Source organism: Balaenoptera borealis, assembly GCF_965194805.1.
Source record: "Balaenoptera borealis genome assembly, chromosome: 14".
In the NCBI taxonomy this organism is placed as follows: domain Eukaryota; kingdom Metazoa; phylum Chordata; class Mammalia; order Artiodactyla; family Balaenopteridae; genus Balaenoptera; species Balaenoptera borealis.
The window spans coordinates 87226281-87239359 of record NC_138875.1 but is presented as its reverse complement, the minus strand read 5'-3'; the positions used below and the strand labels follow the sequence as shown (position 1 = coordinate 87239359).

At 41.3% G+C, this 13079-nt stretch overlaps 1 long non-coding RNA gene across 9 annotated transcripts in view; it reads right to left on the bottom strand.

Annotated features, from left to right (window-relative positions):
* LOC309610399 overlaps window positions 1-13079 on the bottom strand; it is a 216037-nt gene that overhangs the window by 172946 nt on the left and 30012 nt on the right. The gene's annotated exons all lie outside the window — the stretch shown is intronic.

The window sequence follows — 13079 nt, the reverse complement described above, 5'->3', positions numbered from 1 at the left end:
AAGAATACTATATATTTTACTTTCACTTAGAGGTGTGAGAATGAGTTACCAAAAGTTTCAAACTCAAAAGCAATCATGTCCTAATTTTCAAAGTTTATCAGAAAAAAGAAAATGAGCTGACCAAATAGCAAAGTGGTAGAACTATTAGGGTTTATTGGGCAGATTCTTTGTGTCTCACTTAGCGGATGCTCTGGCCTTATGAGAGAGAATTCAGCAGAAGTATTTCTCTAGGGGAGATCATTCTTTATTCACCTTCTTTTTCTTTCTCAGTAAAACAGATACATTTGTTTCTAGGACCTTTATTATGGTTCTTACTGAAATAAATTTTATTTAGTTTTGGGAAACTTACGTTCTTTCAGTTTTAGTTAATGTTGATCAGCTGTTGACATATTTGGTAAAATTCAAACATAATCAACTGGGTATTTGGGATTTTAATTTGCTTCTTTTTTATAGCAGATAGCATGGACTTTGCTTTTGTGCGCTACGCTGACTGGAGCTCTAGGTAGAGCTTCGACTCTTATCTGGAAAGGGGCTGTTACCTTGAGAAGAACACAACACCATTATAGCTAGACTAAGCAAAGCATAGGATTTGTTAACAGTATGCTGGGCTCACTTATGAAATCGAAAGTTGTAATAATAAGGCCAGAAGTTTACCCAGCTCCGGAGCCCGAGAGGAAAGGATTCCTTGACCTCCCTCCAATGCTCTGCTTTCAATAATGACCTGGCATTTCCACTGCAGTCTGTCTGCCTCTAATCATAATCTTGAGAGGAGGCATCAGACCAACTCTCTCCCTGAGGTCATTACGGGTAAAATAAATACAATATTTAAAGCAGAACTATTGTAATTTGCTAAAAGGGGAAGGTTTTCTCTCAGGCCAACAGTTCAGCTAAAAGGAAAACTCGAAGGGCAGCTCTCAGAAGGGCCGTGAAGTCAAGAAATACATCAGAGTGCCAGAAAAGTGTAAGAAAAGGGTGAAAATTGGCCAGAGAGGGGTAATCATCTTTTTAAAGAAAGTGGCCACTTGGTTGCTTATATTTGAGGTCTGTGGTCTTTCACCCCTGCTCCTCTCTCTCCTCCCCCGACCCCAGAACCGGGGACGGAAAGCTTTCCTTTGGCACATCTGTCAGAACTGCTTTTTGGCTCATTAAGATGTTGTGATGGCAGCTCCCTTTCATCTGTCTCACGATATCCCTTCCAATGGCTGCTTTTAAAATTTTTCTTCGTGTCTTGAAGTGTCCTCCAAATATTGTTTCATGCCTTTTCGACAGCTAATTAGAAGCATCTGATGTCTGGCAGAATAAGTGTGAATTCATCTCTTCAAACTTGTCTTCCACCTTTAGATGAAAGTCTGGGCTTGAGAGGAAAAGGAGGAGAGAGATTTTTGATGGTGGCTTGACTTGTTTTAGACTCTGGTGCGGCTCCTTAGTTACTGTCACATGATGCCCTAATTATGTTTGGAAGGTTTTGCAAAGTTGGTACCGGTCATCATGACTGATTCACCTGTGAACCTCACGCACAGAGGTAGGGACCAACGGGCCAGAAACTACCCCGCATACAGGTTCACTTGTAGAAGTCCATCAGTCCTCTGACCTACTAGGGGAGCTTTTAATGGAAAACCATCAATACACCATATTGGTACATTCGTGCTCTTTCATGATGTTGTCTTCTCCCAAATAGGCCTTGATCCTTGACTGTCTCATTATTTGTAGAAACATTCTTGCATGAATTTCTGGTCTTCAGTTTTCCTCTTCGGTCTTGTAATGAAGGGTATGTTAAGATAAACAGGTTTTTTTTAAATCTGTTACATAGATCTTTTGTAAAGTAGTCTAATGTCCTTGACCTTATGGGATTCCATTAGGTTTAGCATTTTGAGAAACCACCAAACCACTTCATTTTTTTCCCAGTATTATTGAGATATAATTGACATACAATACTGTATAAGTTTAAGGTGTGCAGCATAATGATTTGACTTACATACATCATGAGATGATTATCACAGTAAGCTTAGCAAACATCCATCACTGCTTATAGACACAGAAGAAAAGAAAAAAATATTTTGCCTTGCGATGAGAACTCAGGAGCTACTCTTTTAACAACTTTCACATATAACATACAGCAGTGTGAATCAATCATGTTGTACGTAGTTATTTACCAAGTGCTTGTGCCATTTCACATTCCCACCAGCAGCGTCTGAGCGTTCTCGCCCTTCCACATATTGGCCAATGCTTGATACGGTCAGCCTGTTAATTTTAGACGATCTAATGGATGTGTAGTGGTATCTTACTGTGGTTTTAGTTTACATTTTCCTAATAACTCATACTGTTTATTTTTCTCATTGTTTGTAGCAGGAGGGTAAGCAAGATCCAGTTATTTACTTATTTAGATAGATAGATAGATAGATAGATAGATAGATAGATAGATAGATAGGTAGGTAGATAAAATATAGATAGGTATATAGACGTAGAAGCATACAGATGTAGTAAAAAGCATGACCTTTGCAGTCAGACTTGGATTTGACTCTTACCTCCCATACCCTACCCGATCCCTGCGTGGCCTTAGAAAAGTTACTTCACTTTCTAAGTCTCAATTTCCACATCTTTAAAGTGGGAATAAGGTTAATGCCAACCTTAATAGGAGGTTGGAGGATTCAATTGAATTATATACGTGATGCCCTGAGCAAAGTGTAGACCAGATAGCATGTGCTCTAAAAATCCCACAGGGTAGATTATGTTCCCCTTGTGGGTACATAATTTCAACATATGCGACCCGCTGCACATAAAATTATGAGACCGGCCAGGGACTCTTTCAGCCAGGCCAAATGATCTCTAACAGTTAAGCAGCCCAGAAGTCTAATGTATCATTCTCTCCATGGTACAGACCCAGCAGTTAGTGCTATGATAATTTCTACACAAAGTAAGGCACAATGGTGTATGCCGTTATGACCTGGTTTGAGTGCAGAGTTGTATAACGCAGGCCTACTCAAATGTAATGTAAGACATATTGTTCATCTGATGACTTGTCTGCAGAACTCACCACACCCCAGAGTGTACGGGGAACGGAATGACTCAACTATAATTATGCAATGGAGTAGAAAATGCAGAGACAACTATGACTCTAGAATCATCTTCATGCTTTCTATCAAAGAGAAGTCCTCTGAACACTTACTACTGGAACGTACTGTACGTGGATTTAACTGGGGGCCCCTGCACTGGTGAACTGTATGATGTCATTTGGCTTGGCCTGAAGATTTCACAACAGCTCTTGCAATCATGCTACGTGAAAGGCTAAGATCTGCTTCGGACAGTCACATTCAATCCTCCATAGAAGAAACCCCGTCCTCAGTGAGTGCTCCGGGGGCTTGGCAGCCGCGTTTACTCTCAGTATCAAAGGAAGATGTTACCTTTGCCTCTCAGGGACGTCCCATTTCAAAATATTCCCCACCTTCAAAAGAAGCAGGGGAGGGGAAAGGAAAACTGACAAAGAACTTGCTGTTACCCTCAGACACTTTGATGTCATTCAACCTCACCTCCAAGTAGGGAAACCATCAAAATATTTAACAAGGCACAGCCGGGCATGAGTCTATTAGCTCAAAACTATAGCTTTTACCTTCCAGCCAGGACTGCAAAGAAAATACTCAGGTTGACAGCTGACTGCGGTAGAAGGAGGGCCTTCCATTCAATTTTACGTCTGTTGGACAAGAGTACGTCTTTCTCCTTTAATTCATTCTCCATGAAAAGGAGCATTTGGAGAAACTGTCATCGTAAGGGGTGACTGGCTTCCAAAAGCAAAAAAAAAGACTCCCAGAGGAAAGCGCAAACTTAAAAGTTGTCAAAGGACACAAATCATTTTGTTTCTGTCTTACAAATAATTAGTAAATCTGGAGAAGGGGCTAATCCCCCAAATGAGACCTCCCCCATCATAATTCATTTTCAAAACAAGCATCTCTTATTTACAATTTCTCTCTGCTATTTCTTGCTCTACAAATTTAACAACAATAAAAGACGATGTTTTTCAAACCTTTTTTTTTTTTTTTAATTTTTTTGGCTGCATTGGGTCTTCATTGCTGCACGCAGGCTTTCTCTAGTTGCGGTGAGCGGGGGCTACTCTTCGTTGCGGTGCGCGGGCTTCTCGTTGCAGTGGCTTCTCCCGGGAGCACGGGCTCTAGGCGCTTGGGTTTCAGTAGTTCTGGCTCGTGGGCTCTAGAGCGCAGGCTCAGTAGTTGTGGTGCACGGGCTTAGTTGCTCCGTGGCACGTGGGATCTTCCCAGACTAGGGCTCAAACCCGTGTCTCCTGCATTGGCAGGCAGATTCCCAACCACAGTGCCACCAGGGAAGCCCCCAAATCTACTTTTTATTGAAGTATAGTTGATTTACAATGTTGTGTTAGTTTCTGATGTATAGCAAAGTGATTCAGTTACACTATATACATATATACATATGTATAATATATTGATACTATATATATATTCTTTTTCATACTCTTTTCCATTATGGTTTATTACAGCATATTGAATATAGTTCTCTGTGCTCTGCAGTAGGACCTGTTGTTTATCCACCCTATATATGCTAGTTTGCATTTGCTCATCCCAAACTCCCACCCCATCCCTCTCCCACCTCCCCCACTTGGCAACCACAAGTCTGTTCTCTATGTAAAGACGCTGTTAAGGTGCAGTTCATAAAGAGTCTTCATGCAGTAGCTCATATACAGAGATTAGAGGAGAAAAAAAGAAATTTCCTATTAGACCCATTTATACAATCCATTTCACAGGAATGTAACTCGGCCGTGGGGTGTTCCCAGCTCTAACCAGCAAACTGGGACTTTTAACTTCTGCATGCCTTCCAGAAATGATGATTAGAAGATAAAATAAATTGTATTTTAATGCCGGGGACTGATGAAGTCATCCCTGTCTTGGCTACTCACTACTGCTGGAAAATGTTTCCCTGAGCAAATCTGGCTGCACCAACTCCACAGACGCTCTTATGGGAAACATAGATGAAAGCTCAGAGCTGTGAGGCACAGTAAATGCTGCTGAGTTCTTGATACCAACACACTAACACACGATTCCCCAGTGGAAATAAAAGGATAACGTCCCTTTCCCTTTTGCACAAACTCCTCAACATCCAGACAGCCATTTCATTAAACAGTTGCAGTTGGAATATTTCTACTAGCAAATGACGTGAAATGAAACAAACAAACAGAAATCTCACCATTTTGAAGGGAAGATAAAATAGGGAGAGCAACACCTATGAGATTCTGCCCCAGACTCATAAAGCCTTGTACAAGTCACTGTATGTTTTCCTGTGGCTTCTTATGTCAGGTTCCTGTCCCACTCTGGTAGGCAAAATAATGGCCATTCTGGGCCATTATCATTATTATTATATTAGCTCTACCCCCATCATAATCCCTGGGACTATGAAAAGGCTAGGTTACGTGGAAAAGAGGAATGAAGGCTGCAGACGGAACTAAGGTTACTAATCAGCTGACCCTGAGATGGGAAGATTGTCCTGGATTGTCCCAATGTAATCATAAGGTCCTTAAATGTGGAAGAGGGGGCAGAAGAGGAACCAGAGTGGGCATTGTGACAAGGACTAGACCCGCTATTGCCAACTTCAAAGATAGAGGGAGATGAAGAATGGGAGCAGCTTGCAGAAGGTGGAAAGGGGAAGGAGATGGGTTCCCCCCCAGCCTCCAGAAGGAATATAGCCCTGCCAACACCTTGCTTTTAAGCCAATGAGACCCTTATTGAGTTCTAGCCTACAAAACCGTAAGATAATATATGTGTGCTGTTGTAAGCCACTAAGTTTATAGTAATTTTCTACAGTAGAAAAGGAAAGTAACATATCCAAGTATCACAAGAGGCTCTAGGTGATGGCAGACAGTACACACTGAAGAGCAGAAAGCTTTAACAAGCTATAATATTGTCGTAAACTAATATCCGTTAGTGACTGACACTTATTAGGCTATAAATAAATACCTGTTGACATGTAATGAGGGTAAGGCACTTTGTTAAAAAAAGAGAGCCTCTTGTGTAACTATGAACAATTACAAACAATTTTGCACTTGTCAGGGGTGGTCGATGACGGTACCGCAGGCTCCTTACACACGTCCGTAGAGGAGGAGGCGTGGCCTAACCCTGACAAATAAGCGTGAAGTGATATCCACTCTGGGCTATTTTCTAGAACTTTGTATATATTCTCTCTCCTGGATACTAAGCTGGTGGAAGATAATCTACAGATACTGGTGGCTGTCTTTCAACATATGAGGAAATTGCCTTAAAAGGAAGGTAACACAGAAGAAAGCAGAGCTCTGAGATGCACAGAGAGTCAGAATCTTAAAAACATTCCTTGGGCACCTGGGTCTACCTGTTCATGACACTGATGCAATCCCCTCTCACTGTCCCCTGAGGCACACACTGTCACACAGTCACCAGCACCCCTTTGGGGGTGAGCAAGATGAGGAAACGTAGAAAAGTCTTCCTGAAAAAGAGCTTCAAGAAGGAGGCACCAAAGACAGTCAGAGGTGCTTGAGCCACTGGTCTCAATGGAATTTGTTCTTGGACTCCTCGAGTTGTGACCTGAGGAATTAGTCTGGAACGTCAAGGGTGACTCCATTCAGCCCCTTTCAAGGATTCTGGGTTTTTCTGCCTGAGGTTTAGTCCAATATCTGTCCTCTATTTTCCTACTTGCTTATGTATTTATTTAACAGGACAGTGTAGTGAGTAAGATAAGAACATGAATTCAAACCCCGGGGCTGTTAGTAAATGCAACTTCAGTGCATCAGTTTCCCTGCCTGTAAATGGGATAATAATACTAGCTGCCTCAAAACCCTATATAGCAGGAGGCTCGGGCTTAGCACATAGGAATCCCTGGATGCATGCTTCGGAGCTCTCAAAATGACAGGGAGGGAAGAAAAGCAGGAAACAGACCTCCAAATATTCACATTTATGTATTTCAGCTTAACACAATGATTAAATCAAATCGTTCTTAAACCAAAAAGCTCATTTGGAAATTTAATTATTTTGAAGGACAGGTTCCCTATGGCTTACTTATTCCATGATGTTGGAGTGGGAAAAAAAGTTAATAGCTTTCTAATTATATCAATTTTCCATTTAAAAAAATCTGGTTCTCATTTATTAGTCTGTCAAGGGATTATCAAGCTACTTGCTTTACGCTCTTAACTCACAAGGCAGGAATAAATTAGTGCAAATGTATTAGATCCTGTTCCCTTAAATTTCCCCTCTTTAAGTTGCACCAGTTAAGCTCATTCATTTTTGTGGAAGTTGTTAATAAACCTATTTATCAGAAATTTGACTTTATTAAGTTTAGTCAGTAGCTTTCATGAAATAACCTAAGGAATATTGTACACTCGCTACCTCAGATCTGCACACCTGACTTCATCAGCAAAACAAATGACAAAAAGAGGAACAAAAGCAAAAAATAAAGAGTTCATCCAAGTTGTCGCAAACGGCAGGGTTTCCTTCGTTCTCCTGGCTGAATAATTCCACTTATATATAGAATCTAAAAAAACAAACAAACTCATAGAAACAGGGAACAGATTGGTGATTGCCAGAGGTGGGGAGGTGGAGACAGGGGAAAGTAGGTGAAGGAGGCCAAAGTGTACAAACTTTTAGTTATAAGACGAATACGTGCTGGGGATGTACTTACTGTACAGCATGAGGACTGTAGTTAACAATATTGTCTTGCATATTTGAGAGTCGCTGAGAGAGTAGATTTTAAAAGTTCTCACCACACAAAAAAACTGTAATCATGTCAGGTAATAGATGTGTTCAATAATTTTATTGTGGTAATTATTCTGCAATATATACACATATAAAATCACTGCACTGTATCACATATGATGTGTATCACATAGGATATCGCTTATATGTGGAATCTAAAAAAATGACACAAATGAACTTCTTTACAAAACAGAAATAGACCCACAGACATAGAAAACAAACTTATGGTTACCAAAGGGGAAAGGGAGGGGGAGAGATAAATTAGGAGTTTGGGATTAGCAGATACACACTACTATATATAAAATAGATAACCAACAATGATCTACTGTATGGCACAGGGAACTCTGCTCAATGTTATGTGGCAGCCTGGATGGGAGGGGAGTCTGGGGGAGAATGGATACATGTATATGCATGGCTGAGTCGCTTTACTGTGCACCTGAAACTATCACAACATTGTTAATCAGCTATACTCCAATATAAAATAAAATGTTAAAGTCACCGGGGGAAAAAAAAGTATCTGAAGATGAGATAGATATATAGATAGATAGATAGATGTACATGTATAACTAGAAAAGATTTTGTACACCTACAAAAAACTCAACACTTTAAATCAATTTTACTCTGATAAAAATAAAAATTAAATAAAAAAAGAATAGGTACATATATATCATGTATAACTGAATCACTCTGCTGTACACCTGAAACTAACACAACATCGTAAACCAACTATACTTCCATAGAAGAAAAAGAAAAAAAGAAAAAAATCACTGCATTGTATACCTTAAAATTACATAGTATGCTAATTATATCTCAATAAAGCCAGGGAAAAAAAGAAAAAAAAAGCTGAATGTGATAATTATCTGTGAGATAATTTCAAGTCATTATTGCTCTGAATTCCAGCCTTCCTATGTGGCCTTACCCAGCCACATCACAATAAAACGTCATTGGATCTGACGACGACGCTCATTCATTCAATGAATGCTTACTGAGTGCTAACTCTGGCCCTAGAAATGTTCTAGACTCCAGAGGTAGGGGGTGGAGAAAACAGCCCCTGCTTTTATGGAGGTGGCTTTCTTGTGGAGTGAGAGGAAACCTAAACCCACCGCTCTCTACAGGGTCTGGAACCTAAAGGTGCCAACAGAGTTTCATGGAACATGGATTAACAAGCAGAAAGAACTCCACGGCTGGCAACAGGGTCTGAAATGATGAAGACCAGAATCTAAGTTTTGCTCTTTTTATATTCAGAACTGAATAAAAATAATAGGTAAATGATATCCTTTCAATTCCATCCATTTTCTTGGCAATTCCAAGTTACTAGGAAGAAAGCAAGAAATGGTGATGTCTAAGAAGGTGTGATTGGAAGAATTTTTTTGTTCTGGTCACAGTGAGTAACTAAGAGGGATGGGTGTTGTCAAAGAATGATGTAAATGGAGTCCAGGAAGCTGGGCTTAAAATACCTGCACACACACACATACATTTATTTAAGAATGAAAAAGCTAAGCCCAGATAAGGACAATAAAATAAAACGCATGTAAAAGGATGACCTAGAATATCACTGACTAACCTGGGAAAAAGATGAGACACTATTTTGAAATGCCCCATGTCAAAACCATTGAATTTGATTGCCTGATGTCACTTTAAGAGATCAAAGAACTCCTATCCCGGGTTCTGTCTTAGGTATTCCCTCCTCCTGGAATGTTCTTCTTCTGAAGCTTCTAAATCTGACTCCTTTTTATTATTCAAATTTCTGCTAGGAGGCCAGTATCCTCAAGAAGCTTTCCCTGGCCACCCTCCTGTAGTAGGAATGCCCAAGTATTTCTCAGTGGAATTACCCAATTTAATTTGCCTAATAAAATTATACCTAGCTTGAACTACCTCAGGTATACATTCAGTTAGAAGCTTACTGTCTTTCTTTTCTACTAGAAAATAAGCTCTTTGAAGTCAGGAGCCTGGTCTAGTCCCATTTGCTGCTGTATTCCTAGTGCCTAGAAGAATTTGGAACAATCTAGAAGTATTTGTTGAATCAGTGAACGAACCTAGTTATGCTATAGAAAAGTAAACTGGGGCCCAGAAATGTTAAGTATCTTGACGGGGGTCGCATAGATCAGGGGTCCCCAACCCCCAGGCCATGGACCAATACCGGTTAGGAGCCGGGCCGCACCGCAGGAGGTGAGCGGCGGGCAAGTGAGCTGAAGTTTCATCTGTGGCTCCCCATCGCTCACATTAATGCCTGAACCATCCCCCACCTCCACCCCCATCCGTGGAAAAACTGTCTTCCATGAAACCGGTCCCTGGTGCCAAAAATGTTGGGGACCGCTGGCATAGATCACTAGTGGCAGAGCTGGAACACAAAGGCATGACCCATGACCTCCAGTGTGCTTGGGTTTGTGAACTCTTGGTGAAAGAAAACTCACACTTGGATTCTTTCTTTCATTTGGATCCTTGCTGCTTGTAATAACTTCAATGCTGATGATGTGCAGACACAGAGATGTCAAAAATGCCTTTTTTTTTTTCATACCATAGAGTCCTGCCGACCAGGAAGAAATTAACATTAAGGAGTCTCTGAATCACTAACATTTCACCTCCATGAGAGGTTCTGGGAAATTTCTTCTCCCGCAAATGACATTAGCCATTTAAGAAACAATTTAAAACAAAAGGGCATTTCAGAATATTGCCAATAACAGTTAGCAAATCTCATTAATGAGATACTCTAATGTGGAAATCACCACAGTTCTTTTTCGCTGCAAAATACTGTAATTAAGCCGTTGTGTGTGTGTGTTATTTAGCAAATGAATAATTACACTATGCCCTTGAGGCTTCCTGCTACTTTGGAGCATAAGGCTAATACCCTTGCTGTCTTGTCTGGAACTCAATTTAATGAGCAATATATTCTGAGCCATGCTCAGGACAATTGAGTGCTTCATACAAGAAGATATTAGGGCAACAGCAAAATTACCCAGTGTGCTGCAGGCCATAAAACATGAAGGATGCCTGATATTTACTTAGACTGCGTTTAATTCTGAAAAACAGACCGTTGTTAATTCTGCAATGGTCACTGAGAACCTCATATGTGACAGCCTGTGTTAGAAAGTAGGAATATAAGGACGACACAAGATGCTGAGAGGTTTGTTTTCTGTTTAAGGGCGTTTACAAAAAGTCACAACATCAACTTGGAAAAAATGGCGATATCATCCTCTATGCCACCTCTAACTTCTGCTCTTCCCCCAAATCCAAAAGTTAATGCTGTACATTACTTCACCAAGAAGACATCTGACATTGTGAATCCAAGAAGACTTGAGTCAGACCCTCCATCACTTTTGCAGCTGCCCAAGCTTCACCCCATCTCTTCCCAGCCTAGAAGACCCTGAGGTCAGAAGGAGTTCAGCTGGTTTCACATTAACACCGTTCATCAGTTGCATTAGCACAGCCTTTTAAACAATTGGTAATGTTAAGTCCTTCTGAGAGAGATCTAGATTGGATTTTATTAAAATCATGGTCCAGACCTTTCTTGGTGAATAACTTGCAAGTGACACCAAGTAGCTTGACCCCAATGGAACGGGTTTCCTTCAAAGCCTGTGCCAATGAAAACACGGACTAATAGCACTGAACCCCCAAAGAAGCTCTGGAATCACCTTGCCACTGCTGCTTCCCTGCTGACTCGTGGCTACAAGCTGAAGGAAGTGGAAATGGAGACACGGTTCTGTCCAAGAATGAGGCGGATTGTACTGGAGGAGGGACCGTGTGTTTGATTCAGTGAGAAAAAACATGTTTTCAGTCAATCTTGCAGGTCGACTCTTGGCCAGGGAGACACTGGAAGAACATGACGACAAGGAGAAAGCTACGGAGTTTGCACTCCTACGACCTCCAGAGTGAGCGAGCCAGGAAGAGCTCGGATGGTTTACTAAGTGTGGAAGGAGGCTCCGATCTACCTGAACTGCAGGGTCTCCAGTGCCCGGTACCCAAGCTCTTATGTGCCCTCCTCCTTCTAATGCCACTACGTTACATGGTCATGTTTGAAGTAAGTAACTATGCCTGGAGCCCCAGGATGGCTAGTTAGTCTCACATGAGCACAAGATAACAGACGTGTTTGGGAGGAGGGTGTATAACAGACAAAAGATGAATTTATCAGAAGATCGACCTGAATTGTTCATAGAAGAGGCACAGTAACAAGCCTTGTACTCTGTAGCTCAGTATCCATCCATCCCTGTAGTGTGTTCTAGGGATTCGGGGGCCCATCAAGTGAAATACATAACCACGAGATGGCAGCAACACACAATGCGTTTATCTGGGCACTACTTGGACGCGATGGCAGGTAAGGGAAGTCCCTCTCAGTGTAGGACTTTCCTGCTAAAGTGCAGGGCCCACCAGCCAGAAGGAGAGGAAGGCTGGGGAAGAGGGCAATTGGAAAGGACCTCACATTTCTAGGCCATGTCTCTCAGCGCCTGGCGGGGAATCTCTGAATCAGAGAGCTCCTAAGGGCAGCAATGGCTTAGGGTCTTATCTATGGCTAGCAGATGCTGACTGCAGTTTTGTGAGTTATGTAAAGCAGGCAGGCACCAGGTGGCTAAAAATCTGTTTATTTGGTAACAACTGCTGGAGAGGGTGTGGAGAAAAGGGAACCCTCCTACACTGCTGGTGGGAAGGTAAGTTGGTGCAGCCACTGTGGAGAACAGTATGGAGGTTCCTCAGAAAATTAAAATAGAGCTACCATATGATCCAGCAATCCCACTCCTTGGGCTCTAATTCAAAAAGACACATGCACCCCTATGTTCACAGCAGCACTATTCACAATAGCCAGGATATGGAAACAACCTAAATGTCCATCGACGGATGAATGGATAAAGAAGATGTGGTACATATATACAATGGAATACTACACAGCCATAAAAAGGAATGAAATAATGCCATTTGCAGCAACATGGATGCAACTACAGATTATCATACTAAGTGAAGTCAGTCAGAAAGAGAAAGACAAATATCATATGATATCACTTATATGTGGAATCTGAAATACGACACAAATGAACTTATCTATGAAACAGAAACAGAATCACGGACATAGAGAACAGACTGATGGTTGCCAAGGGGGAGGGGGATGGGGGAGGGATGGAGTGGAAGTTGGGATTAGCAGATGCAAACTGGTAGATATAGAATGGATAAACAACAAGGTCCTACTGTAGAGCACAGGGAACTCTATTCAATATCCTGTGAGAAACCATCATGGAAAAGAATATGAAAAAGAGTGTCTACATGTGTATAACTGAGCCACTTAGCTGTACAGCAGAGATTGACACAACACTGTAGATCAACTATACTTTAAAAAAATTTTTTAAATCTGTT